Source organism: Pezoporus flaviventris, unplaced genomic scaffold, assembly GCF_033815535.1.
Source record: "Pezoporus flaviventris isolate CSIRO_AGI_PZ_B2104156 unplaced genomic scaffold, CSIRO_AGI_Pfla_v1 ptg000036l, whole genome shotgun sequence".
In the NCBI taxonomy this organism is placed as follows: Eukaryota; Metazoa; Chordata; class Aves; order Psittaciformes; family Psittacidae; genus Pezoporus; species Pezoporus flaviventris.
In genome coordinates, this window is record NW_026892584.1 from 10,980,060 (window position 1) to 10,998,360 (window position 18,301).

An 18,301-nucleotide genomic window follows, 5' to 3' on the forward strand; every position below is an offset into this window, starting at 1 on the left:
TATACAAGAAGGTGGGTAGGCAAAGGATAATTTCAGCAGAGAAGTCCTAAAATGACATATTAGAGTCCCAGAAAAGACTGTGAAAGTCAGCCCCTCGTCCTAGCCCAGCCCTAGATCTGGATCTCAGTATTATCATGTAGCTCTGCAGGGAGCAAAGGCCAAATTTTTTGTCATAAAGCATCTCTTCAGAGGGCATTTTCCCAGTATGATACACACAGGGATGCTGGGAAAGAGGGGAAGTGCAACTTGCTGTAATGAAGTGGACAGAGTCTTTTCAAGATCTGTAAACCAGTGTCTCTGGGTAGGGGCAGATACAGGGGGAAAAACTCCACTAACCAATGCACACTTTTCCCTTCTTTTTGCCTTCTACAGTATTTTTTAGCATTATTTTATTTTATTTTATTTTATTTATTTTATTTTATTTTATATTCCAGAAATCAGCTGAGCTGTTTTCCCAGCTTCCAGTGAGTTATACTAGTGCCATCAGGATGGACTGAGCCTCCAAATTGGTTCCTCTATCTCGGTATCTCATAGCAGCTTCATCCCTTTCATTCCACCTTCTCTCAAAACATTGGTTTTTCAGTGATGTACCTGCACTAAATGAAGGGAAGAACCATGTTTGTTGTTTTTTTAAATACACCTGATTTCCTTGTTGCATGTATTATTGTCCACTGATGCTTACATGGCTGTGGGGAGGCCTGGGAAAGGCATGAATGTATTGGGGGTTATTTCGCCTGCGTTTACTCAACAGTAGACAAGATTCAGATGGTTTTTGCATGTATTGAATTTCTCATTTATAATGCAGTATCTATCAATAAAGCAAAGCAGCTATAACAACCTTCTGACATCTGGTATCTTCTTTTTTTTTCCCCCACTTTAAGAACAAGAGAGCTGTATAACACCTTGAGGCTGGGATAGCACAGCAATTCCACAGCTCCCAGTGCAGGCAATGGGAGAGCCCCGGTTTGCAAAGACAAACAGACCCCGTGTCCTGTCTGTCATTGCCACTGAGGGGCTGGGAGTGGCTTTCACCCCTCCAGGGCACCGAGGATTCTCTGGCTGTCAATGGGCAGCGTGCTGTGGGAGACACAACTTCAACCTCGCAGAAAGGCACAGGTCCTCGCAGTAATCTTGGGGCCCGCTTCACTGCTACACACCCAGCTGCGCATGTCCCAAGGAATGTTCATTCAAATCATGTCAGCATTTGCAGAGAGCCCTGCCAGAGCCAAGAGTGGACTGAAAGCTGAGGTTTCCAACCTGCCAGGCTCTGGCTCAGCAGCAAGCAATAGCCTGGAGGCAGGAAATTTCTGAACTAGAGCGGTTTTTGGGTTGGGCAGCATGAGACATCAGACTTGACACTCAAAATGGGCTGTTCTTATCTTAATCTGGCTGTTTGCATCCCTGGGTTTGGGTTTCCAGGACAGGCAGAGTGTGCAGCAGTGATTGGAGTTGAGCAATCCACTGTAGTGCATCCATTCCCATGTGCGCTCTCCAAAGAGCAACATGGCAAGCAGCATTGGCTGGAAAGAATTAAGCATAACACAGTTTCAGATGGAAAAAAGACACTATTTAAAGTATCTGAGTAGTTGACAGATAGCAGCAAGAGACACATGCTGAACTTACACCCTGTCACCGGCAATAGATCACCTCTTTCACTTTACAAAATTACTAGAGATAAATTCGGCTTGTACTGATTTTCAGAGCTCTCACATCTATTTCATGAACATGTTTGTGCTTCTTTGCTGGCCAGCTTTAGGAAGAGCAGAGCCTACAATTTGGGACAGTAAGATGAAATAATAAAACAAAGTATTTTCATGCTTTTCTGTGGGAGAAGTGCTGGGACAATCTCTGTGCCTCCCTGTCCTCCTACCAGTTTGTTTAGATGAAGGCCATGCTGTAAAAGACCACCAGCTTCAGCTGTGTTAGACTTGAAAGGAACTGATTTAGGAAGGCAGTCAAGACCTGGGGATCTTGCTACAAAGCTTGTTATTGGAAACAAATATTATTAAAGAAATTAATAATGTAATAATAGAGATCTTCCCCAAAGCACCCAGGTTTCTTGGCTCACTGCCTCTACTGGCAAGCCAATGGTGTCTTATCATATCTGGTGGCTAGAAACCATCTCCTGACCACCAGATGAAGCCATCCTGATGATATCTGGTCTAATGTCAGCCCTGTCTTTTGTCTTCTCTCCATAGGTGAAAGAACCATTGCCTTCATTTCACCAAGGTGCTATGCCAAGCTCAGCCAGTATTTTGGATATAATTTTCTTCAGCTCCATGTGAGAAGAACAGGGACCTCTGATGGTGCCCCTCCAACTTCTAGGACTAAGTATCTCCCCATCATCCCCCCCCTCACAAAAAAGAAAAAAAAAAATTTAAAAATCACCAGAAACAGGAATATTGGATACTTGGTTTTCCCCTCTCAAGCCAGAAGGGCACACTGATAATGGTAATCTTTGTTTTCTTCACAGCTGGGGCATAGCTGCAAAGGAAGGGAGGCAATTAAGAGAATATTAAGACTTCATCTTCCAAGACATTGTTGCTTCTGTTCCTCCTCCTGCTCCCCTCTGTTCCCCATGCTTAGCAAAGAAAGCGGCAGGAGTATTATTTCTCAAGGCCTACACTGACGTCAATACGCAGGGTATTTATTTATGAAATCGAATCTAACAGTGGGGGAGAGAGGAGTGGAGGAAGATGGACGTGCAGAGCTAGCAGCTGCCAAGTTATAATAGAGCAGCAACCTCCCAATATTTTTCTACCCTCTTTCTGGAGGAGGGATGCAGTGCCCAGAGCTTCAGAGGCCCAGGGAAAGTGAGACAGAAAAGAGGAACAGAAAAGGCAGGCTTAGCACTGAGATCAAAGGTGTGGAAAGGGGAGGAGCTGAACAAGATAAATAGCCTGTTTCTGGTTTGGGGTATTTAGGTTCAGTGCTTGTGCAGAGAGGTTTGCACTACAGACACTTGCCTTCAGGCGGGTTCTGACCAGGCTCTAGAAGCTCTTTCCTCTCAACCTCATTGGTATTTACAAATCGGTATTTAAAAACTAGTGGGAAATTCCAGCCAAACAAATCATTTCTCCTTTTGCTGACCCATTCTTGCTCCGTGTTTCACACTCAGGCAGCGAAACAGCTGTCTGGGAAGCCCTGTACCAAAGTTAACATGATTAAATTATTCCCTGCAGTCAGTGAGAAACAGTTTGTCCATTGATATTACCATATGCAGAAGCATAGAAAGATGAAGCTCGGAAGAGCAGTTTTTTTTCTTTCCCAAGAAGATTACAAGCCCCAGTGAGAGCACCCAGACTGGGAAGGAAATCTTGAGGAGCTTGAGGAGCACAGATGACCATGACAACATAATGCCTTCACCTTCAGCTCTTGCAGGTGTTGGGGGAAAGTGCCTTTGGGCATCCCTCACCAGCCTGGAAGTCATGCATGCATATGCACTCTTTCAGGGATGGAAGTTGAGGAGGACAACTTTTGCCTTTGCCTCACCAGCTAGTAAACATAGGTAGGTCTGGGCAGCTGCAGGAGGCAAAGTGAACATGGAAATCAAATTCCCTCTCTTTAACCCTGTGGGCTCTTCCAGGCTTATTGCTGAAAAGCCTTCTCTGTACAGCTCCTCTCCCAGCTGGAGGAAAGCCTGTTACACAGCATGATGTGCAGCTGAAGGAGCCCAGGTTTGTTGTCTCTGCCTTTCCTGGGATTCCCTTGCTGACTTCGCATTACCATGCACAAAGAGGAGGTGATGCCCTGGGTGAATTCCTCCCTGCAAAGGCTCTGTTCATACCCTTGCAAACAGCGTCAAGGTGTCAGCCAGCTCTAAGCTTATTGTTTCTTCAAAATAAGGGAAGAGAGACATGTTCTGGAGATATGTTTAACAAGTCAGACTATCTCCAGTTATATAATGGCACAAGCCCGACTGCCAGCAAATTGTTGCTCCGAGCCAGGGAAGACAATCAGATTGCCTTTCAGGGCAGCCAGCGTGCACAATGCAGGCTTTGTGCCACCCTGCCACCAGCCCCAGCATGTGCAAGCGAGCCTGACTCACCCGTCATCTTCGGAGGAAAAGGTGCGGAGGGAAAGGAAAAGCCCCTGGCTGCAGAGAGGCAGCACTCACACGTCAGTGGGTACCCCTGCACCCTGGCAGGGATCTCTGCAGAGGGCTGGGGGCGCTAGGGATGGAGCCTGACTGCAAGCACTTTCCTGTCCCAGCAGTGAAGGGATGACGGTAAATTGGTCGTTGTGCTGCAGGGCAGAGACGGCGCTGACCCCTCTGCTGAAAACGGGATGGGAAGTTTCAGTGTCTGGCTTCCTGCGCTTCCTGGTACGCTGACAGATTTAGGCTCTCGCTGAAAGTCCTGGCACTGCCTGCAGAGTCAGTGGAAAAAATGTGGTATCTAGAGATGGGAAATACCAAACCCGCTCAGAAATGCGCGGGTGGAAAGGGAAAGGTGGTTTCCGGGTGAACTTGCATTCCTCTCCTCAATGGATGTGGATGGGAGCAGGGCTTTGGAAAATTCAGAGTCTGGACTGCTGCAATGCAACCGTTGATGAATGATAGCTGGGTCCTGCTCAAAAACACACCCGAGCCACAATACGTTTCTAGTAGGGTTATGCTACCAAAACTACATACCTGGCTAAGGGGCAGGGACTTGCCACTGCTGTCCCATTGGCATCATGGAGCTGGGACATGCCACGGAGCTGCGTATGGAAGGCATCCTTCAGATCTCCTACATGCAACAGCGGCCCTAGTTTCAGCAGGCAATAACAAATGGAGAGAAAAGATGGTCGGAAATAAAATATCTGATGTCGTCAACAGACACAGATTAATTCAGTGAAATTGCTAGTTGCTGCGAGGAGTTAGCGAAAGAAAAACACTGGGAAAAGAATGGCTATCTCTCTGATGAATAAGGGTACACGTAGCTGCATTTTACAGGGGAAGTGTTGATAAACATCACTAAACCCTCATGCTTCAGAGGAACTGAGTGCTGATAGCCCTGGGGCAGAGGAGACTTCTGCTGGCAGCTTGCTAGAGCACTGCCGCCCACACTGAGCACTTTTACCTTGTCCTCTGCAGTGTTTGTTGCCACTGGTTTTCTGGGAAGTGGAGTGTTTAATTAAATGCACCACTGCTCTCAACCAGTCAAGAGGTTCCTACTTGCCTGGACAAAGGTGCCCATAGACTTTTTTCTGTCAAGAGCATGGCAAGCATCCTTATGGTAGTGACACTGGTTGCAAAAGCTATGTATAAGTATCTGCACTGCAAAAATACAGGTGCATCCTCTGCCTGAAGAGCTCCTTCGGTGTTCATGAAGCACACCCACTCTGAATGCCCAACATACCGTTTACTGGATGTTCGACCCATCCACACGTATCTCAGTGAAACACTAATGGCAATCATGTACTTGCCTAACACACAATACCACCCTCAGCCCAGTCCAGCAAAAACAGTTCCCTCTGGAAGTGAGTCATATTTCTTCATCTTTAGAACCACTTGAAGCAATTTATCTTGCAGACTTTCTGACTACATTTACATAAAATGCATCCTTCCTCCCTTTCTATTCCTGGTTCCATGCATGGGGTTATTTTAGATGCCGTGCTCAGAGATTACTGTGACACACAGACACACACAGAGCAGAGAGCATGCTATGCCTTTGGTATGTACTCAGAGATGTTTATGCAGGTAGCAGGCTCTTGGTTTCCTTGGGCACTTACAATAGATTTACATGCTAACCCAATGAGAGAAAAGGCTAAGATGCTGGTCACTGCCAGAAACTTTGTAAATTTGTCTACAAAATGCAGCTTGTATGCCTGAATAACATCACAAGACCCCTGGAAGTAAATCTGGGAACATGGGTTACTGGCAAAGCTGGGGAGGTGTAAGGGAGGGTGAAGATGCTTCTAGTAACGGCTCATGCACCCGTACAGAACAGTTAGGAACTGTTCCTCCCTGGAATTTAGTGCAGGCCATTAATTATATCCCCATAGCTCTGCCCAACACATGACACTTACAGCATTAGAGCTGGAACTCAAGCTCTGAGCAAGCTGGAGGTTTTCAGTCACAACTGCAAGACACAGAATCACAGAATCCCAAGGGTTGGAAGGGACCTCAAAAGATCATCTAGTCCAACCACCCCCCGCAAAAGCAGGGTAACCTAGAGTACATCACACAGGAACTTGTCCAGGCGGGCCTTGAACATCTCCAACGTAGGAGACTCCAAAACCCTCCTGGGCAACCCGTTCCGGTGCTCTGTCACTCTCACAGTAAAGAAATTTTTCCTGATGTTCACATGGAACCTCCTATGCTCCAGTTTACACCCATTGCCCCTTGTCCTATCACTGGACATCACTGAAAAAACCCTAGCTCCATCATCCTGACACTCACCCTTTACATATTTGTAAACATTGCTGAGGTCACCCCTCAGTCTCCTCTTCTCCGAGCTAAAGAGACCCAGCTCCCTCAGCCTCTCCTCATAAGGGAGATGTTCCACTCCCTTTATCATCTTTGTGGCTCTGCGATGGACTCTCTCCAGCAGGTCCCTGTCCTTCTTGAACTGAGGGGCCCAGAACTGGACACAATATTCCAGATGCGGCCTCACCAAGGCAGAGTAGAGAGGGAGGAGAACCTCTCTTGACCTACTACCCACACCCTTTCTAATGCACCCTAGGGTGCCATTGGCCTTCTTGGCCACAAGGGCACATTGCTGGCTCATGGTCATCCTCCTATCCACCAGGACCCCCAGGTCCCTTTCCCCTTCACTACTGTCCAGCAGGTCAGCCCCCCACCTGTACTGGTACATGGGGTTGTTCTTCCCCAGATGCAGGACTCTACACTTGCCCTTGTTGAATTTCATCAAGTTCCTCTCCGCCCAACTCTCCAGCCTGTCCAGGCCTCGCTGAATGGCAACACAGCCCTCTGGTGTGTCAGCCACTCCTCCCAGTTTAGTATCATCAGCGAACTTGCTGAGGGTACATTCGGTTCCCTCATCCAGGTCGTTGATGAAAATATTAAACAGCACTGGTTCCAGCACTGACCCCTGAGGGACCCCACTAGTCACAGACACAACAAGACCCTTTGGAGTCTGAAGACAAGTGAAGCCATATATAAAAATAGCCCAAGTCCTTTGCAAATTCCACCTTATGGATTAGTTTTCTTATCAACTCAAACAGGTATCTTCAGGTAGAAAAGAGAAATGACTGGAAGGTATATGAGAGAGGTTTCTGAGCTTGTGAGTGGCATGGGAGCCGGAATGGGGTAGGCTTTGCTGTCTTCCTGTACATGAGCAGGCAGATTTACATGAAGTTAATAAGAGGCAGGATGAAAAACAAACAGAAGGAGATGGCTTTTCATGCAACACGTAGATCTGTGGATCTTCTTACCAAAGGGTGTTGTGGATATAAGAAGTTTATATGGATTCAAGGAGAGTTCACAGAAGAGAAATCCATTGAGGGTTACTAAATACATAGAAACTGTATCTGGCTCTGGAAGTTCCTGAGCTGAAAATAGTTGAAGGCTGGGAGAGCACTGAGGGGAAGTATTGTATATGTTTGCCCTTTTTCTAACTTCTCCCTAGGCTTCCACTCATGGCCTCTGTTGGGGTCCTGATGTTAGGTTAGACAGACCTCTGGTCTGACCTGGTGGAGCCTTTTTTATGTCCTTATGTACCTACATATTCATGAGGGATGGCTTTATCATGTTGCATGGTTACTTCTGAAAGGTCACCATCTTCAAGCATCCTCATCTACTCTACATTCACTGCAGTTCAGGCACCACACACACCTTTTTCCAGGTTGCAGTTGATAGAGCAGCTTATAAGATCCTGCCTGCTGGTAGACAAATCTGTTGAATAACTGAAGGTTTGTGATGCCTGCTATATGCATCATCCCCAAGAAGGCCATCATTCTGGGGTCTGATGTTATCAAGTGTTTGGCGATAATATTTATGCTGGACACTGTTACCTCTCTTTCCTCCTTGTTGTCCCATTTGTCCCTATCTCAGCAAACACTGTCGAAACTGTTGTGAGCTCAACAGTATGCAATAAATTATAATTTCACTCTAGTCACCAGTTTGCCCACTTTATTCCTAGTTTGGCTATGGAAGTTAATTCCTTTTTTGGCATCTGTATTAAAACATGCTGAAGCTGCCGACACAGTGCATGTCTCAGATGAACTGCTTTGGGACTTTATTCATCCTACTTGGGATATGTTTTGAAGGCTTTATTTGTAGCTACAACAGTCAGAGCCTTTTTCACCCCTCTCTTCCCTGAAAAATAGTATTTGAAAGGTAAGTCTTTGAATAAAAACTGAGCAGCCTTGTTAGCCTTCCCTTCACATCTTCCCAGTTGCTCCTTTGAGGTCTTCTGTCCTAGGTCTCTTTGAGAAACTGCTGCAAACCAGGAGTAATCAGGATGGCAGGGACCCCTGACAGGGAATTAGGAAAAAATGGTTTTGGAAAACAAAAAAAAAAAAAAAAAAAGGAGAAAAGATATATACTTCGAGCCCATAGATCCTGTTCTTTCTTTCAAACAACTAGAAGGAAAAGCAAGCTACACTGAAAGCTATCTTCTGAGATAAATACATCAGTTCAAGATTTTGGGGGCTTCATAGCAAACCATCTGTTGTGGAAACAGAAAATCTAGCTCTATCACAGTTCAAAACTCGCTGGGGTTGATGATGTCTGATTGTCAGCATGTTTGCAATACTGCAGGGATTACATGATGCGCATCAATTGCCCTAACTTTGCTACCCCTTTTGTCACACCAACTGTGGATCCCACTTGAGGGAGCTTCAAAATTAGCCAAGTGCCACCCAGAGATCTCCAGTAGTGGATTGCTGTTGTGACGGGTGGAGTGGGATTTCTGCCTCCGGTAGTATTCGCATTGTTCATATGCTTTTTACTTTTTGCTGCTGCTCACATAATGGCAGGAGCTATTCTTAGCCATGGGGAGCCTAATCTTTAAAAAAAGAAAAATCCAAACAACCAAAACACCCCTCTGTGAGCCATTTCCACAATAACTTGTAGCAGGGAGGAAAGAGGGTAGGCCAAAATATGTAGCCCTCTTCACCAAATAAGGACCCTTGTAAAGGCAGCCCTGAGTGCTGCAGGGCTTAGGAAGGACAGGGAGGGCTTTGGAGTGGAAGAGTGAATCAGCATGGCCATCAGGTCACACCCACATGAATAATACTTCTCACTTCCCTTGAATTGTACATTGTGATAAAAAACTAGCTGCCTTTTTTGGTATTCCAGCGTCTGCCTGAGAAGAGCCAGAGTGAAATTAGGTTTCCTGTACCTTAATAGATTAATTTAGTTTGAACTAAAAATGAGGGCACAAGTACTGTTGGGAGCCAAGGGGCCTCAAATGACGTTTCCCTTTTAATCCTTTTTTCTGTATGTGCTTGGTGAGTCTAAACACTGAATAAAATGTGTTTTCTCCAAAATTTTTAAAGTTTACCATTACAAGCAACCCCACTGATTGCATGCAAGTGCATGCATCCCCAAGGTGATGTCCACGCTGCCATCTGCTCAGCTTCTTGGGACCCCATGAAGGCATTTCTGTACCACTGGTGAAATATTAACTCTTTCATTTGTCGTCCTTGAAGTTTTCTGCCTTAATAGCTGTGCTGGCCCCATCAGCTCTCCTGACTTCCCTCTGAGCATCTGAAGGAGAATACCCTGGCTCATGTTACCCTTTTATTGTGCCTCATGGCAGGAAAGATGCAGACCCTACATCTTATCTACTAATGGATATTACAGCAGAGATCCTGGGTGAGAACATGCAAATGAAGCCAGGACAAAACTGTACTTCCAGCAGGGAATTACAAAATCCTCGTGTTGAAATGTTATGTTTTTCTTCAGAGACCCATAACAAGTTTCCTTCTCACAGAGGCAATGTGGGTGGGAATTTCCATGGTGCCTATGAAGACACCATCTTTATCTGAAGGTAACTCAAGATAAACTTGAGTTTTGGAAAAGTTTTCCATGCCACCTGGTGAAGGCTGCTAAGCGTTTTGGAAAATCTGAGCTTCCTTACACTTTTAAGCTTTGTCTTGCTAAAAAAAGTTTTGCAGTTTTACCATGAGATTAGCTCTGTCCCTTTAGTTTTACAGATATAGGACTGTAAGGAGACTAAAGTGCCCAGTTAAAAATGAACATGTATTAGTTCTTGCTTCAGTCAGAGGATACCAATTTGAACTTGTAGCACACAATATAATGAGGAAAAGATGGAAGAAATGTATGGATAATAGGGTTGTCAGAGTAAAGGGACGGTGTCAAAATCATCTTCAGGTCCACCTTAAGATTGCTTTCACATCTAAAAATAACTGGTTCTAGAAAATTTTCAGTCAAAATTGGTGTCAACTCTGATGCATAGACATGACTCTACTGCATGAGGTCGTTCTGTAGTTTCTACATCTCAAAGGATATAGAAACTGGTAGTCTGACAATATCTTCAAATACCAGAAGGAGTCATAAGGCTTTTCACCATTTTTTTTCTGCCATCTCCTTTTTCACCTGTAAACCCTTGCCATATTCAGCAACTCAGTAATATGTCTGGGAGTGGATAGAAGGCTCTTTTCCTGCCAGACAGAGTCCTGAAATCTTATAAGTAAAACCTAATTTTTTGGGGTGGGATAAACCTCAGTTATCCCACCAGCTCTGTATTTTGGGAGGATGCACTGATTAACCTACTGGGTTCATGGAACAGGTTTTTCTGTGTTGGTTCTCTGGCTGCAGTTATAAAAAATTCCATTAAGCCACTCCTGTTACGATTAGTGTCACCAGTCACCCAGTACCACCTGCGAATGACAGAGCACCAACTAAAGGTGCACCCCGAGTCTTCTCTCAGGGCCGTATTGTACAGTTATGTATTGACATTGTTTTCTGAGATTAACAAACTCAAACTTTATTCTTTATAAAGTGTTATCTTGTGCTGTTAAGAAATGCACCTTCCCCAGTGCACTGCTATGCTGCATCAACTTACTGCTTCATCCTGTCATAATAAAAGAGAAAAACTCCTAGCTCTTGTGCTGCTCCACTAGTTTCCCTGCCTCTAACCAATATATTTTTGTGGCCACCCACAGGCTCAGCTTCTAAGCCCACAGAGGAAAGGTCCCTCTGAAAGCCTTAAGCCCTGGGTCTGCAGCAGGACCCCCTTCGTAGTACCATACTCATTGCCACCACCTCCTCCTCCCAGCCGGCTGGAAGGAGCCCAGAGTTTCCAACTCTCCTGTCCTTCCTTTTTGAAGTGGAATTTCAAGGAAATGTGTCAAGCTAACAGTCTAGACCCCCCACCCCAAAAAAAAACCCACACCAAAAAAAAAAAAAACAACAAAACCACACACACACCAAAAAAAAAAAAACAAAACCCAAAACCCACAGAAAAAATAACCATCAGGAACATCCTGGAATTTCCTAGTGATTGCTGATAGCAGATGAAAGCCAATGAAGAGCAGCATCAATGATTACGATGATTAATGTCTCTTTCCATATGAATATTACCAAATGAGGAGAGATTGTGTGCCTTGAGAGAGCAATATTTCTTTGTCTTGCTCATCTGCCCCTCATGCAGACCTTACTCTGTGTTTTTGATTTTAAAAATGGCTCATAAGAAGGTAAGTCCTCCTAGCCTGGCAGGTTGTGTTGCTATTCTAAGCCTGTCCTCTGCAGGCTGGTCAAAATTAAACAGCCAATATTTTGGGTCCTTTCCCTCCCCTTTATTCCCCTTTCTGCTAAGGGGACCCATTTTAATTATTATTTAGGAAAAGACAGCTGCTTCCTGTTTGTATGATTAATTTATTTTGTTTCCTGAAGGGAAGCTTTGGTGAAAAGAATCTGTGGATAGCTGGAACGTCTCACAAAATATCACTGGCTGCATGGGCCAAGGTTAAATACAATAGCTAGATTTATTTTTAAATGATTATTATTTTTCTAAGTCCATGCCAAAACAGAGACTAAAATTCTAGCACACGTAACTAAGCTTTTACAGTAAATTCTGCCTTTCCTACATAACTCCTCAGAAGGGAGACAGGCATTCTTAGTTACAACAAAAGCTAAAACACCAGTTTCCCTCCAACTATTATGAAAACCAAGGCAGGAGGGAGAAGAGGTGCGGTTCCCTTTCTCCAGTTTCTCAAAACCTCACACTCTGGTGAATCTGATATGCTGAAATCATGCCTGGCCATTGTGATAACCTTCTACAATAAGATGAGTGGCTCTGTGGATGAAGGGTGTGCAGAGGGTGTTGTTTATGCGAGTTTTAATGAGGCTCCTGAAACATCCTTATAGACAAACTGATGAAATATGTGAGGTGGCTTGAAAGCTGGCTGAACTGTCAGGACTGTGATCAGTAGCATGATGCCCCTCTGGAGACCAGTCACTAGTGGTGCACTCAAGGGCCAGCACTGTGTAACATCTTCATCAATTACCTGGGTGATGGGACAGAAGACACCCTTAACAAGTATGCAGGTGATACAGAAATAGGAGGAATGATTGATAGAGCAGATGGTTGTGGTGCCATTCAGAGGGACTTCAAGGGGCTGGAGGTAAGGGTCATCAGGAATCTCACAGTGTTCATAGGGAAATGGGTAGGGGAATAACCACACAGACTAATATGAACTGGGGGCTGACCAGCTAGCTGTAAAGCAGCTCTGCAGTAAATGACCTTAAGGTCCTGATGCACAATAAGCTGACCGTGAAACAGTCAATATGGCCTCATGGCAAATATGCTGAGAGCATCCTGGGTTGCATTAGGAAGAACACTGTCAGCAAGTTGAGGGAGATGTTCTAGCATTTGTAAGCTGGATTCAGTTCTGGGTGCCCCAAAACAAACCATGGATCTACTGGAACAAGTCCAACAAAGACCCCCAAAGATTATCACAGTGTCTGTCATACAAGGAGGGGCAGAGAGAGCTGGGACTGCTCAGCTTGGAAAAGAGAAGACTCGAGGGGGATCTTATCACCATGTATGAATATCTGATCGGGGGAAAGAAAGACGGAGAGAGACTCCTCCCAGTGATGCCCAGTGGCAGGAAGAAACACCACGAGCACAAGCTGAAAGAAAGGAAATCCCATTTGAACATGAAATTTATTTTTTTTTCTAGCTGTGAGGGTGGTTGTACACTGGCACATGTTGTCCAGACAGGTTGTGGAGTCTCCATTCTTGGAGATACTCAAACCACAAATGGTCAGGGTTTTGGGCCTGCTCTAGATGACCCTGCTTGAGCTGGGCACTTGGAGTATATGATCTTATGAAATACCTTCCAACCTCAGCTACTCTGTGATTATGTGAACCCAAGACAAGCAAGAGGACCAGGAGCAAATGAGGAGCTACACCTCTTCCAGACCGGTGGTGAGACACAAGTCATACCCCCTGATGCCACCACTGGGCAAAGCTCCACCTTGCCCCTAGTCAGGTCTGTTACAGAATTTTTGAAGGCTATTAACACCATCCATTTCCAAGCCCTCCACTGAGCCGCTGTTCAATGTCTCATTGTTTCAACAGTCTCATCCTTCCATTCCATTTCAGCTCAGAGGTGCCCACTGGCCCCAGCAACCTCACTGCTGCCCAGTCTTCCTGCTGCAAGGAGTTATTTGGCACCAGTACTGTTGACCTTTTTACAAGACCAAAGATTATGGGAGGTTTTATTTATTGCACATGAAGTAACCCCTTGCCCCCTGCCCTGTTTTTCCTGGTTTCCTTTCTTATGGTTTGTTCTCTCCTTCACTAGGAGCTTTTACATGCCAAGTGGCTTTGATTGAAACCATTAAACTTGAGAAAGAAAAATTGTACAAGTCTTCTACTCACTCTTCATATACTAAGTATAGCTTAAAATTGAATAATAAGCATTTGTTTCCTTAAAAGAGTATTTGCACTACAAATTCAGCCATGAGAGGTAGGATATGCTAAGACATACTCCAAAGAACAGGGTTGTAATGGCTTAACAACAAACCGGGCAAGTTTTTATATATAGGGAAATCTACACATTATTCCTTGCACATCCAATGACTGAAATGACTGATGGTTTGCTGCATCATTCTCTTGGAAAATAACTTCATCCTGAAGTGAACACTTGGTTTGGCAAAGTTAGAAACTACTAAAAAGCAGACTTTTAACAAAAGTACCAGATAACTTTTGGTCTAAGCTAACGTTGCTGACAGCAAACTGCTGCAGGATTTTCAGCAGAAAGTGATTCCTGCACACCATGGGGCTTGTGTAGAGAGAGAGAAAGGTAGGGTGAGCAATGTGCTTGAGAAGGCATGTCCTCCTACACTATAGAAACGTGGCACCCTTCAGCTGCACATGATCAGCAGAATGAATGAATGAGCACTGCAACCACACACAGGATTAATTTCTGTCACATCCCAGGAAATAGTTCTTTCCCCGGGAAAGAAATAATATTACAATGTGCATTAATGAGCACTCAGTGGAGGCAGGCAAGAACCGTCGTTTAAATTTGTGACTGAATTTGAGGTTCACCCCTCCCAGGGCTAACTGCAACCAGTTAAGATGGTTTCCAGCTTTGTCTGCAGCCGGCGCTGGGTCATGGCTTGCGCCCCACCAGTTAACACATGCAGTGCTGCTAAGCCATTTCACAGCAGTGCCTGTGTGAGAGGCTGGGTTCCCACTTCACTTCCGCAGCTGCGTGAGGTAGAGCCCTAGAATTGTAAGAAACTTGAACTTCCTTTTTATCTGGGAGATGGGAGGGAGTCTTTTGATGGTACTATTTCCTGCTGGAGGGACATAATTAAGAAGAAAAATAGAACTTTAACCTCTTCACTCAGCTATGGAGAAGACAGTCTTACCATTGGGCAAGGTTTATTCTTCTGGGAAGCTCAGACTATTCCCATCCTGGGTATAACACAAGGTCAACAGCAGCAGTCTCCAGGAATATTAATCTTTCACCCCTCAGACCGTGCCATGGGTAATTAATCACTTGATTGCATAACTTCTTGTAAGACAGGAAAAATAAGCTGCCTTTGCCAGCTTTTTGGACAAGTTATTTCACATACATTTGAACTTTCTTCCAGTACTTGTTGGGTTTTGATTGCAATGAATGAATCGCATCCAAACCCCTTCCCAGCCACAGAGGAGCCAGACAGTATGGAGGCATGTGACGTCCCAGTGCAACTTTGGGGAGTGGGTCACTGCACTGTTTTGAGGGGATCCCTCTGGCCTCCCAATGGGTGGAGGAAGGTACAGCATCCAGTGGAGTAGCTCAGCCCAGGGGGAAAGCAGAGCACTGCGTTACCCTGTGTTTTACATCTGTATGTAATTGAAAGCAGGATCTGGCCAAGTTGCTGTTGACTCCAGAGAGCTGAAGGTTGCTTAAGAGCAAGGAAATCCTGGAGTTTAATCCTAGAAAGTGAGGTTTTGTTTTGCTACAATCACCTGGGATGTACTGCTGAGATGGGCCCAGCTGCAGGAGACCCTAAGGCCCCAGAGATCACGTAAAGCTGTGAGGGGTGTTGAGCCAATCGCATTGCTGGAGTGGCTATCAGCTAACCCCATCTCCCCAACGTGCTGCTGGACTCACTCTTCCTTTCTACAGTTTTATTAAATGTCAGTGAAATACACAAGGTTTCCTTTAAAAACATTTTCTGTCATATGGTAATGAAATGGGAAACAATGCCCAGAGGCTACCTCATGCCTCATGCTCTCATGGACACCAACCAGCCTGTTTCCAACCCTGTCTCCAGCTTTGGAAGAGAAGGCATCCCTTTGTGCCTTAACACTGGGGCACCCTTCAGCAACCCCAAGCATCTTACCACCCGACTGCTGCCTCCCAAAGCAGGTGGTGGCTGTTCTTTGGCTCTTTGGATTGCCCTAGCTAAATATTTAGTGAAGCTTAACCCTCATCTCTGAGTGGCTCAGACCTCTTTCTTCCTGCTCAGCCTGAGTCTAATGATGACACAAAGGGGTTAAACCATGGAAGAAATGATGGAGTTAAGTGATGGAGTTAAGTGTCCCCCTAAGTCCTAAAGTGGAGAGCCCTCAATGATGCATTGAGAGGGAAGTTGAAAAGATTTTATTGGCCACAGGAATCAGAACTAAATCCAACTGATGGATGAAAGTGCTAATCTTTAACAGCTCCTGGAAAAGCAGTCAGGAAGCTGGGTTTGAAAGCATTCCTGTGAAGGTGACTTTATCCTTTGGCTTTAGGTACCCTTTTGGTAAAAACTGAGAGAAATATTTCCCTGTATTAAGTATTTTGAGATCCTTGCAGGAAAGATGCTAACAAAGTGTATGGCTTAGCAATTAAGGCTTACTGTATGCTACAAGAGTTACGGGTGATGTGGGGAACTGGCACAGTGAAAAGCAGTTTTTCAAAGCCACAATGAGTGGGATATCCCATGCAGGCATGCTGAACCCACTGCTGTAAAGGGTTCTTTTTCCACATCATCTGCTTAGCCCAAAGCTTCTTGGTGCTTCCCACCCCCACCTCACTGTCCCTAAATGTCTCTGGAAGGATGGAGGCAGAAAAAAGCTGTTCACCTATCTTGGACACTAGAGACCTCCAAGAAACACCCTACACCTTTTTATCTGGTTGTTCTGGCTTATATTTTGTGGAGTAAAACCATCTATCAAATGAACTGCAATGAGAGCTCTGACGTCTTCCCAGCAGTGTACACTAACATGTTCTCCTCACCATGCAATGTGTGGCCACAAGCGGCTCATGCTCCATCTGGCCATAGTTAAAGGGCTATCAAGAATAGGTCATCCGCATGAATTCCTTCCAAATCTGGTATTGCACCAATGTAATGACCTGATGCTGCTGAAATACAAATTAAAACCAAGGCCAGGCACAGCTATTCCCCAGGTACCATTCATATGAATAAACAAGATAAAGCCTGGGAAGAAGAGAACAGGAAATGGTTCTATTTACAGCTTGATCACACATCTTCCAAAAGCAACTGAGCCAGCTGGACAACTTACTATCTTCAACCACTCTCCTGCTGCAGGATACTGCCCCTCCAGATTGGTTGGCAGCACACTGAAAGTTGCTTAGAAAGCAACCGCCCAGGCAGTTCAGACAGAATATCAAAAAAGATAGTAACTTCCAACAGACAATGGTGAGATGCAGGTAAGGACAGAATAGAGGGGTTGATGCCTTCAGCCAGAAAGTGAGTAACACAGCAGGCAACTAGATGATTTTGAGGCAGCAGCAGAAGAACCGGTAGGAACCAGTTCACCCAAATATCTCACAGCTCATGGACCATGAAGCATTCCACTTTCCATCTGTGGAAACCCTGCTGGTTGCTCAGTTTCCTGAAAGGAGAACCTGCTTAAACCAAGGTTTAGCTACACTGCAGAACCAGCTTAGGTCAGAACTTGGGAGGCTCAACGCAGCTGTAAAACTTCTTGAAAAATAATATTTCATGTTTGCTTGATCAGTGCAAGAAAGCTTTACCCATCCTCTTCCACACTTTCTCTACAACTCCTAGAGAAGGAAAGAACTGCATAGTCTAATCAGTTGGGGGACTGCCTTATCATGACGAGCTACAGAGGCTTTGGGAAAACAGTATGCCATGGATGGGTACACACCAGTTAAGCTATGTTAAAAATAATTTTCAGCAGAGTGAATAAGGAAACACTCATTTCAGTTCACGCAGTTGCAGCAGTTGCACTTGGAGCATTCAAGCTGAGTAAGCCAACGATTGTTTTCTTGAGCAGAATTCAAATAGACAGCTGAATGTGTGATCACTGGTCACTGCTGAGTGGCACCCTTATCTTGACTCTTGTCCAGTGGTGGACAAAGGCGGCTTTCAGCAAGGTGTCCAGTAGCACCAGGTCCCTGTTCCTCTTCTCCAAGATGCTGATGCCAAATGTCAAAGTCCTATGATCTGGATTTGAAGGAATTGCATTGCTAAGGTCAGGAACTACTATTTTTTTTTCCTTGGCTGATTGCAAATCAAATGTTTAGTTTTGATAAAGTAAAGGTTAAATCACCCTGGATTTTGCACATGTTTGTATGAGTGTGGGGATGTGTGCGTATAGGCTGGAATTGTTGAGGACAGTGCAATTAGGAAAGCTTCAGGTTGCACAATATCTGAAGTCTGCAAGTTAATATGGCACTGTTGCTGCTTCATGCATTGCAAATTTTCCTGAGCAACTTTGTAAAGCACTGGTGGGGTAGGGGAAGATTTTGCTTTTCTTACTTACAGAACAGTTTAGTCAATAAGGCAAGTGAATCAGTGGCTTTGGTGGGACACCCGCTGCCCAAAGTGGTGTCCCAGAAATAAAAATATCTCTAGGGTCCATTTTGGAAATGAGAAGAAAGAGCTGTGAGTGCACTGTAATGCTTG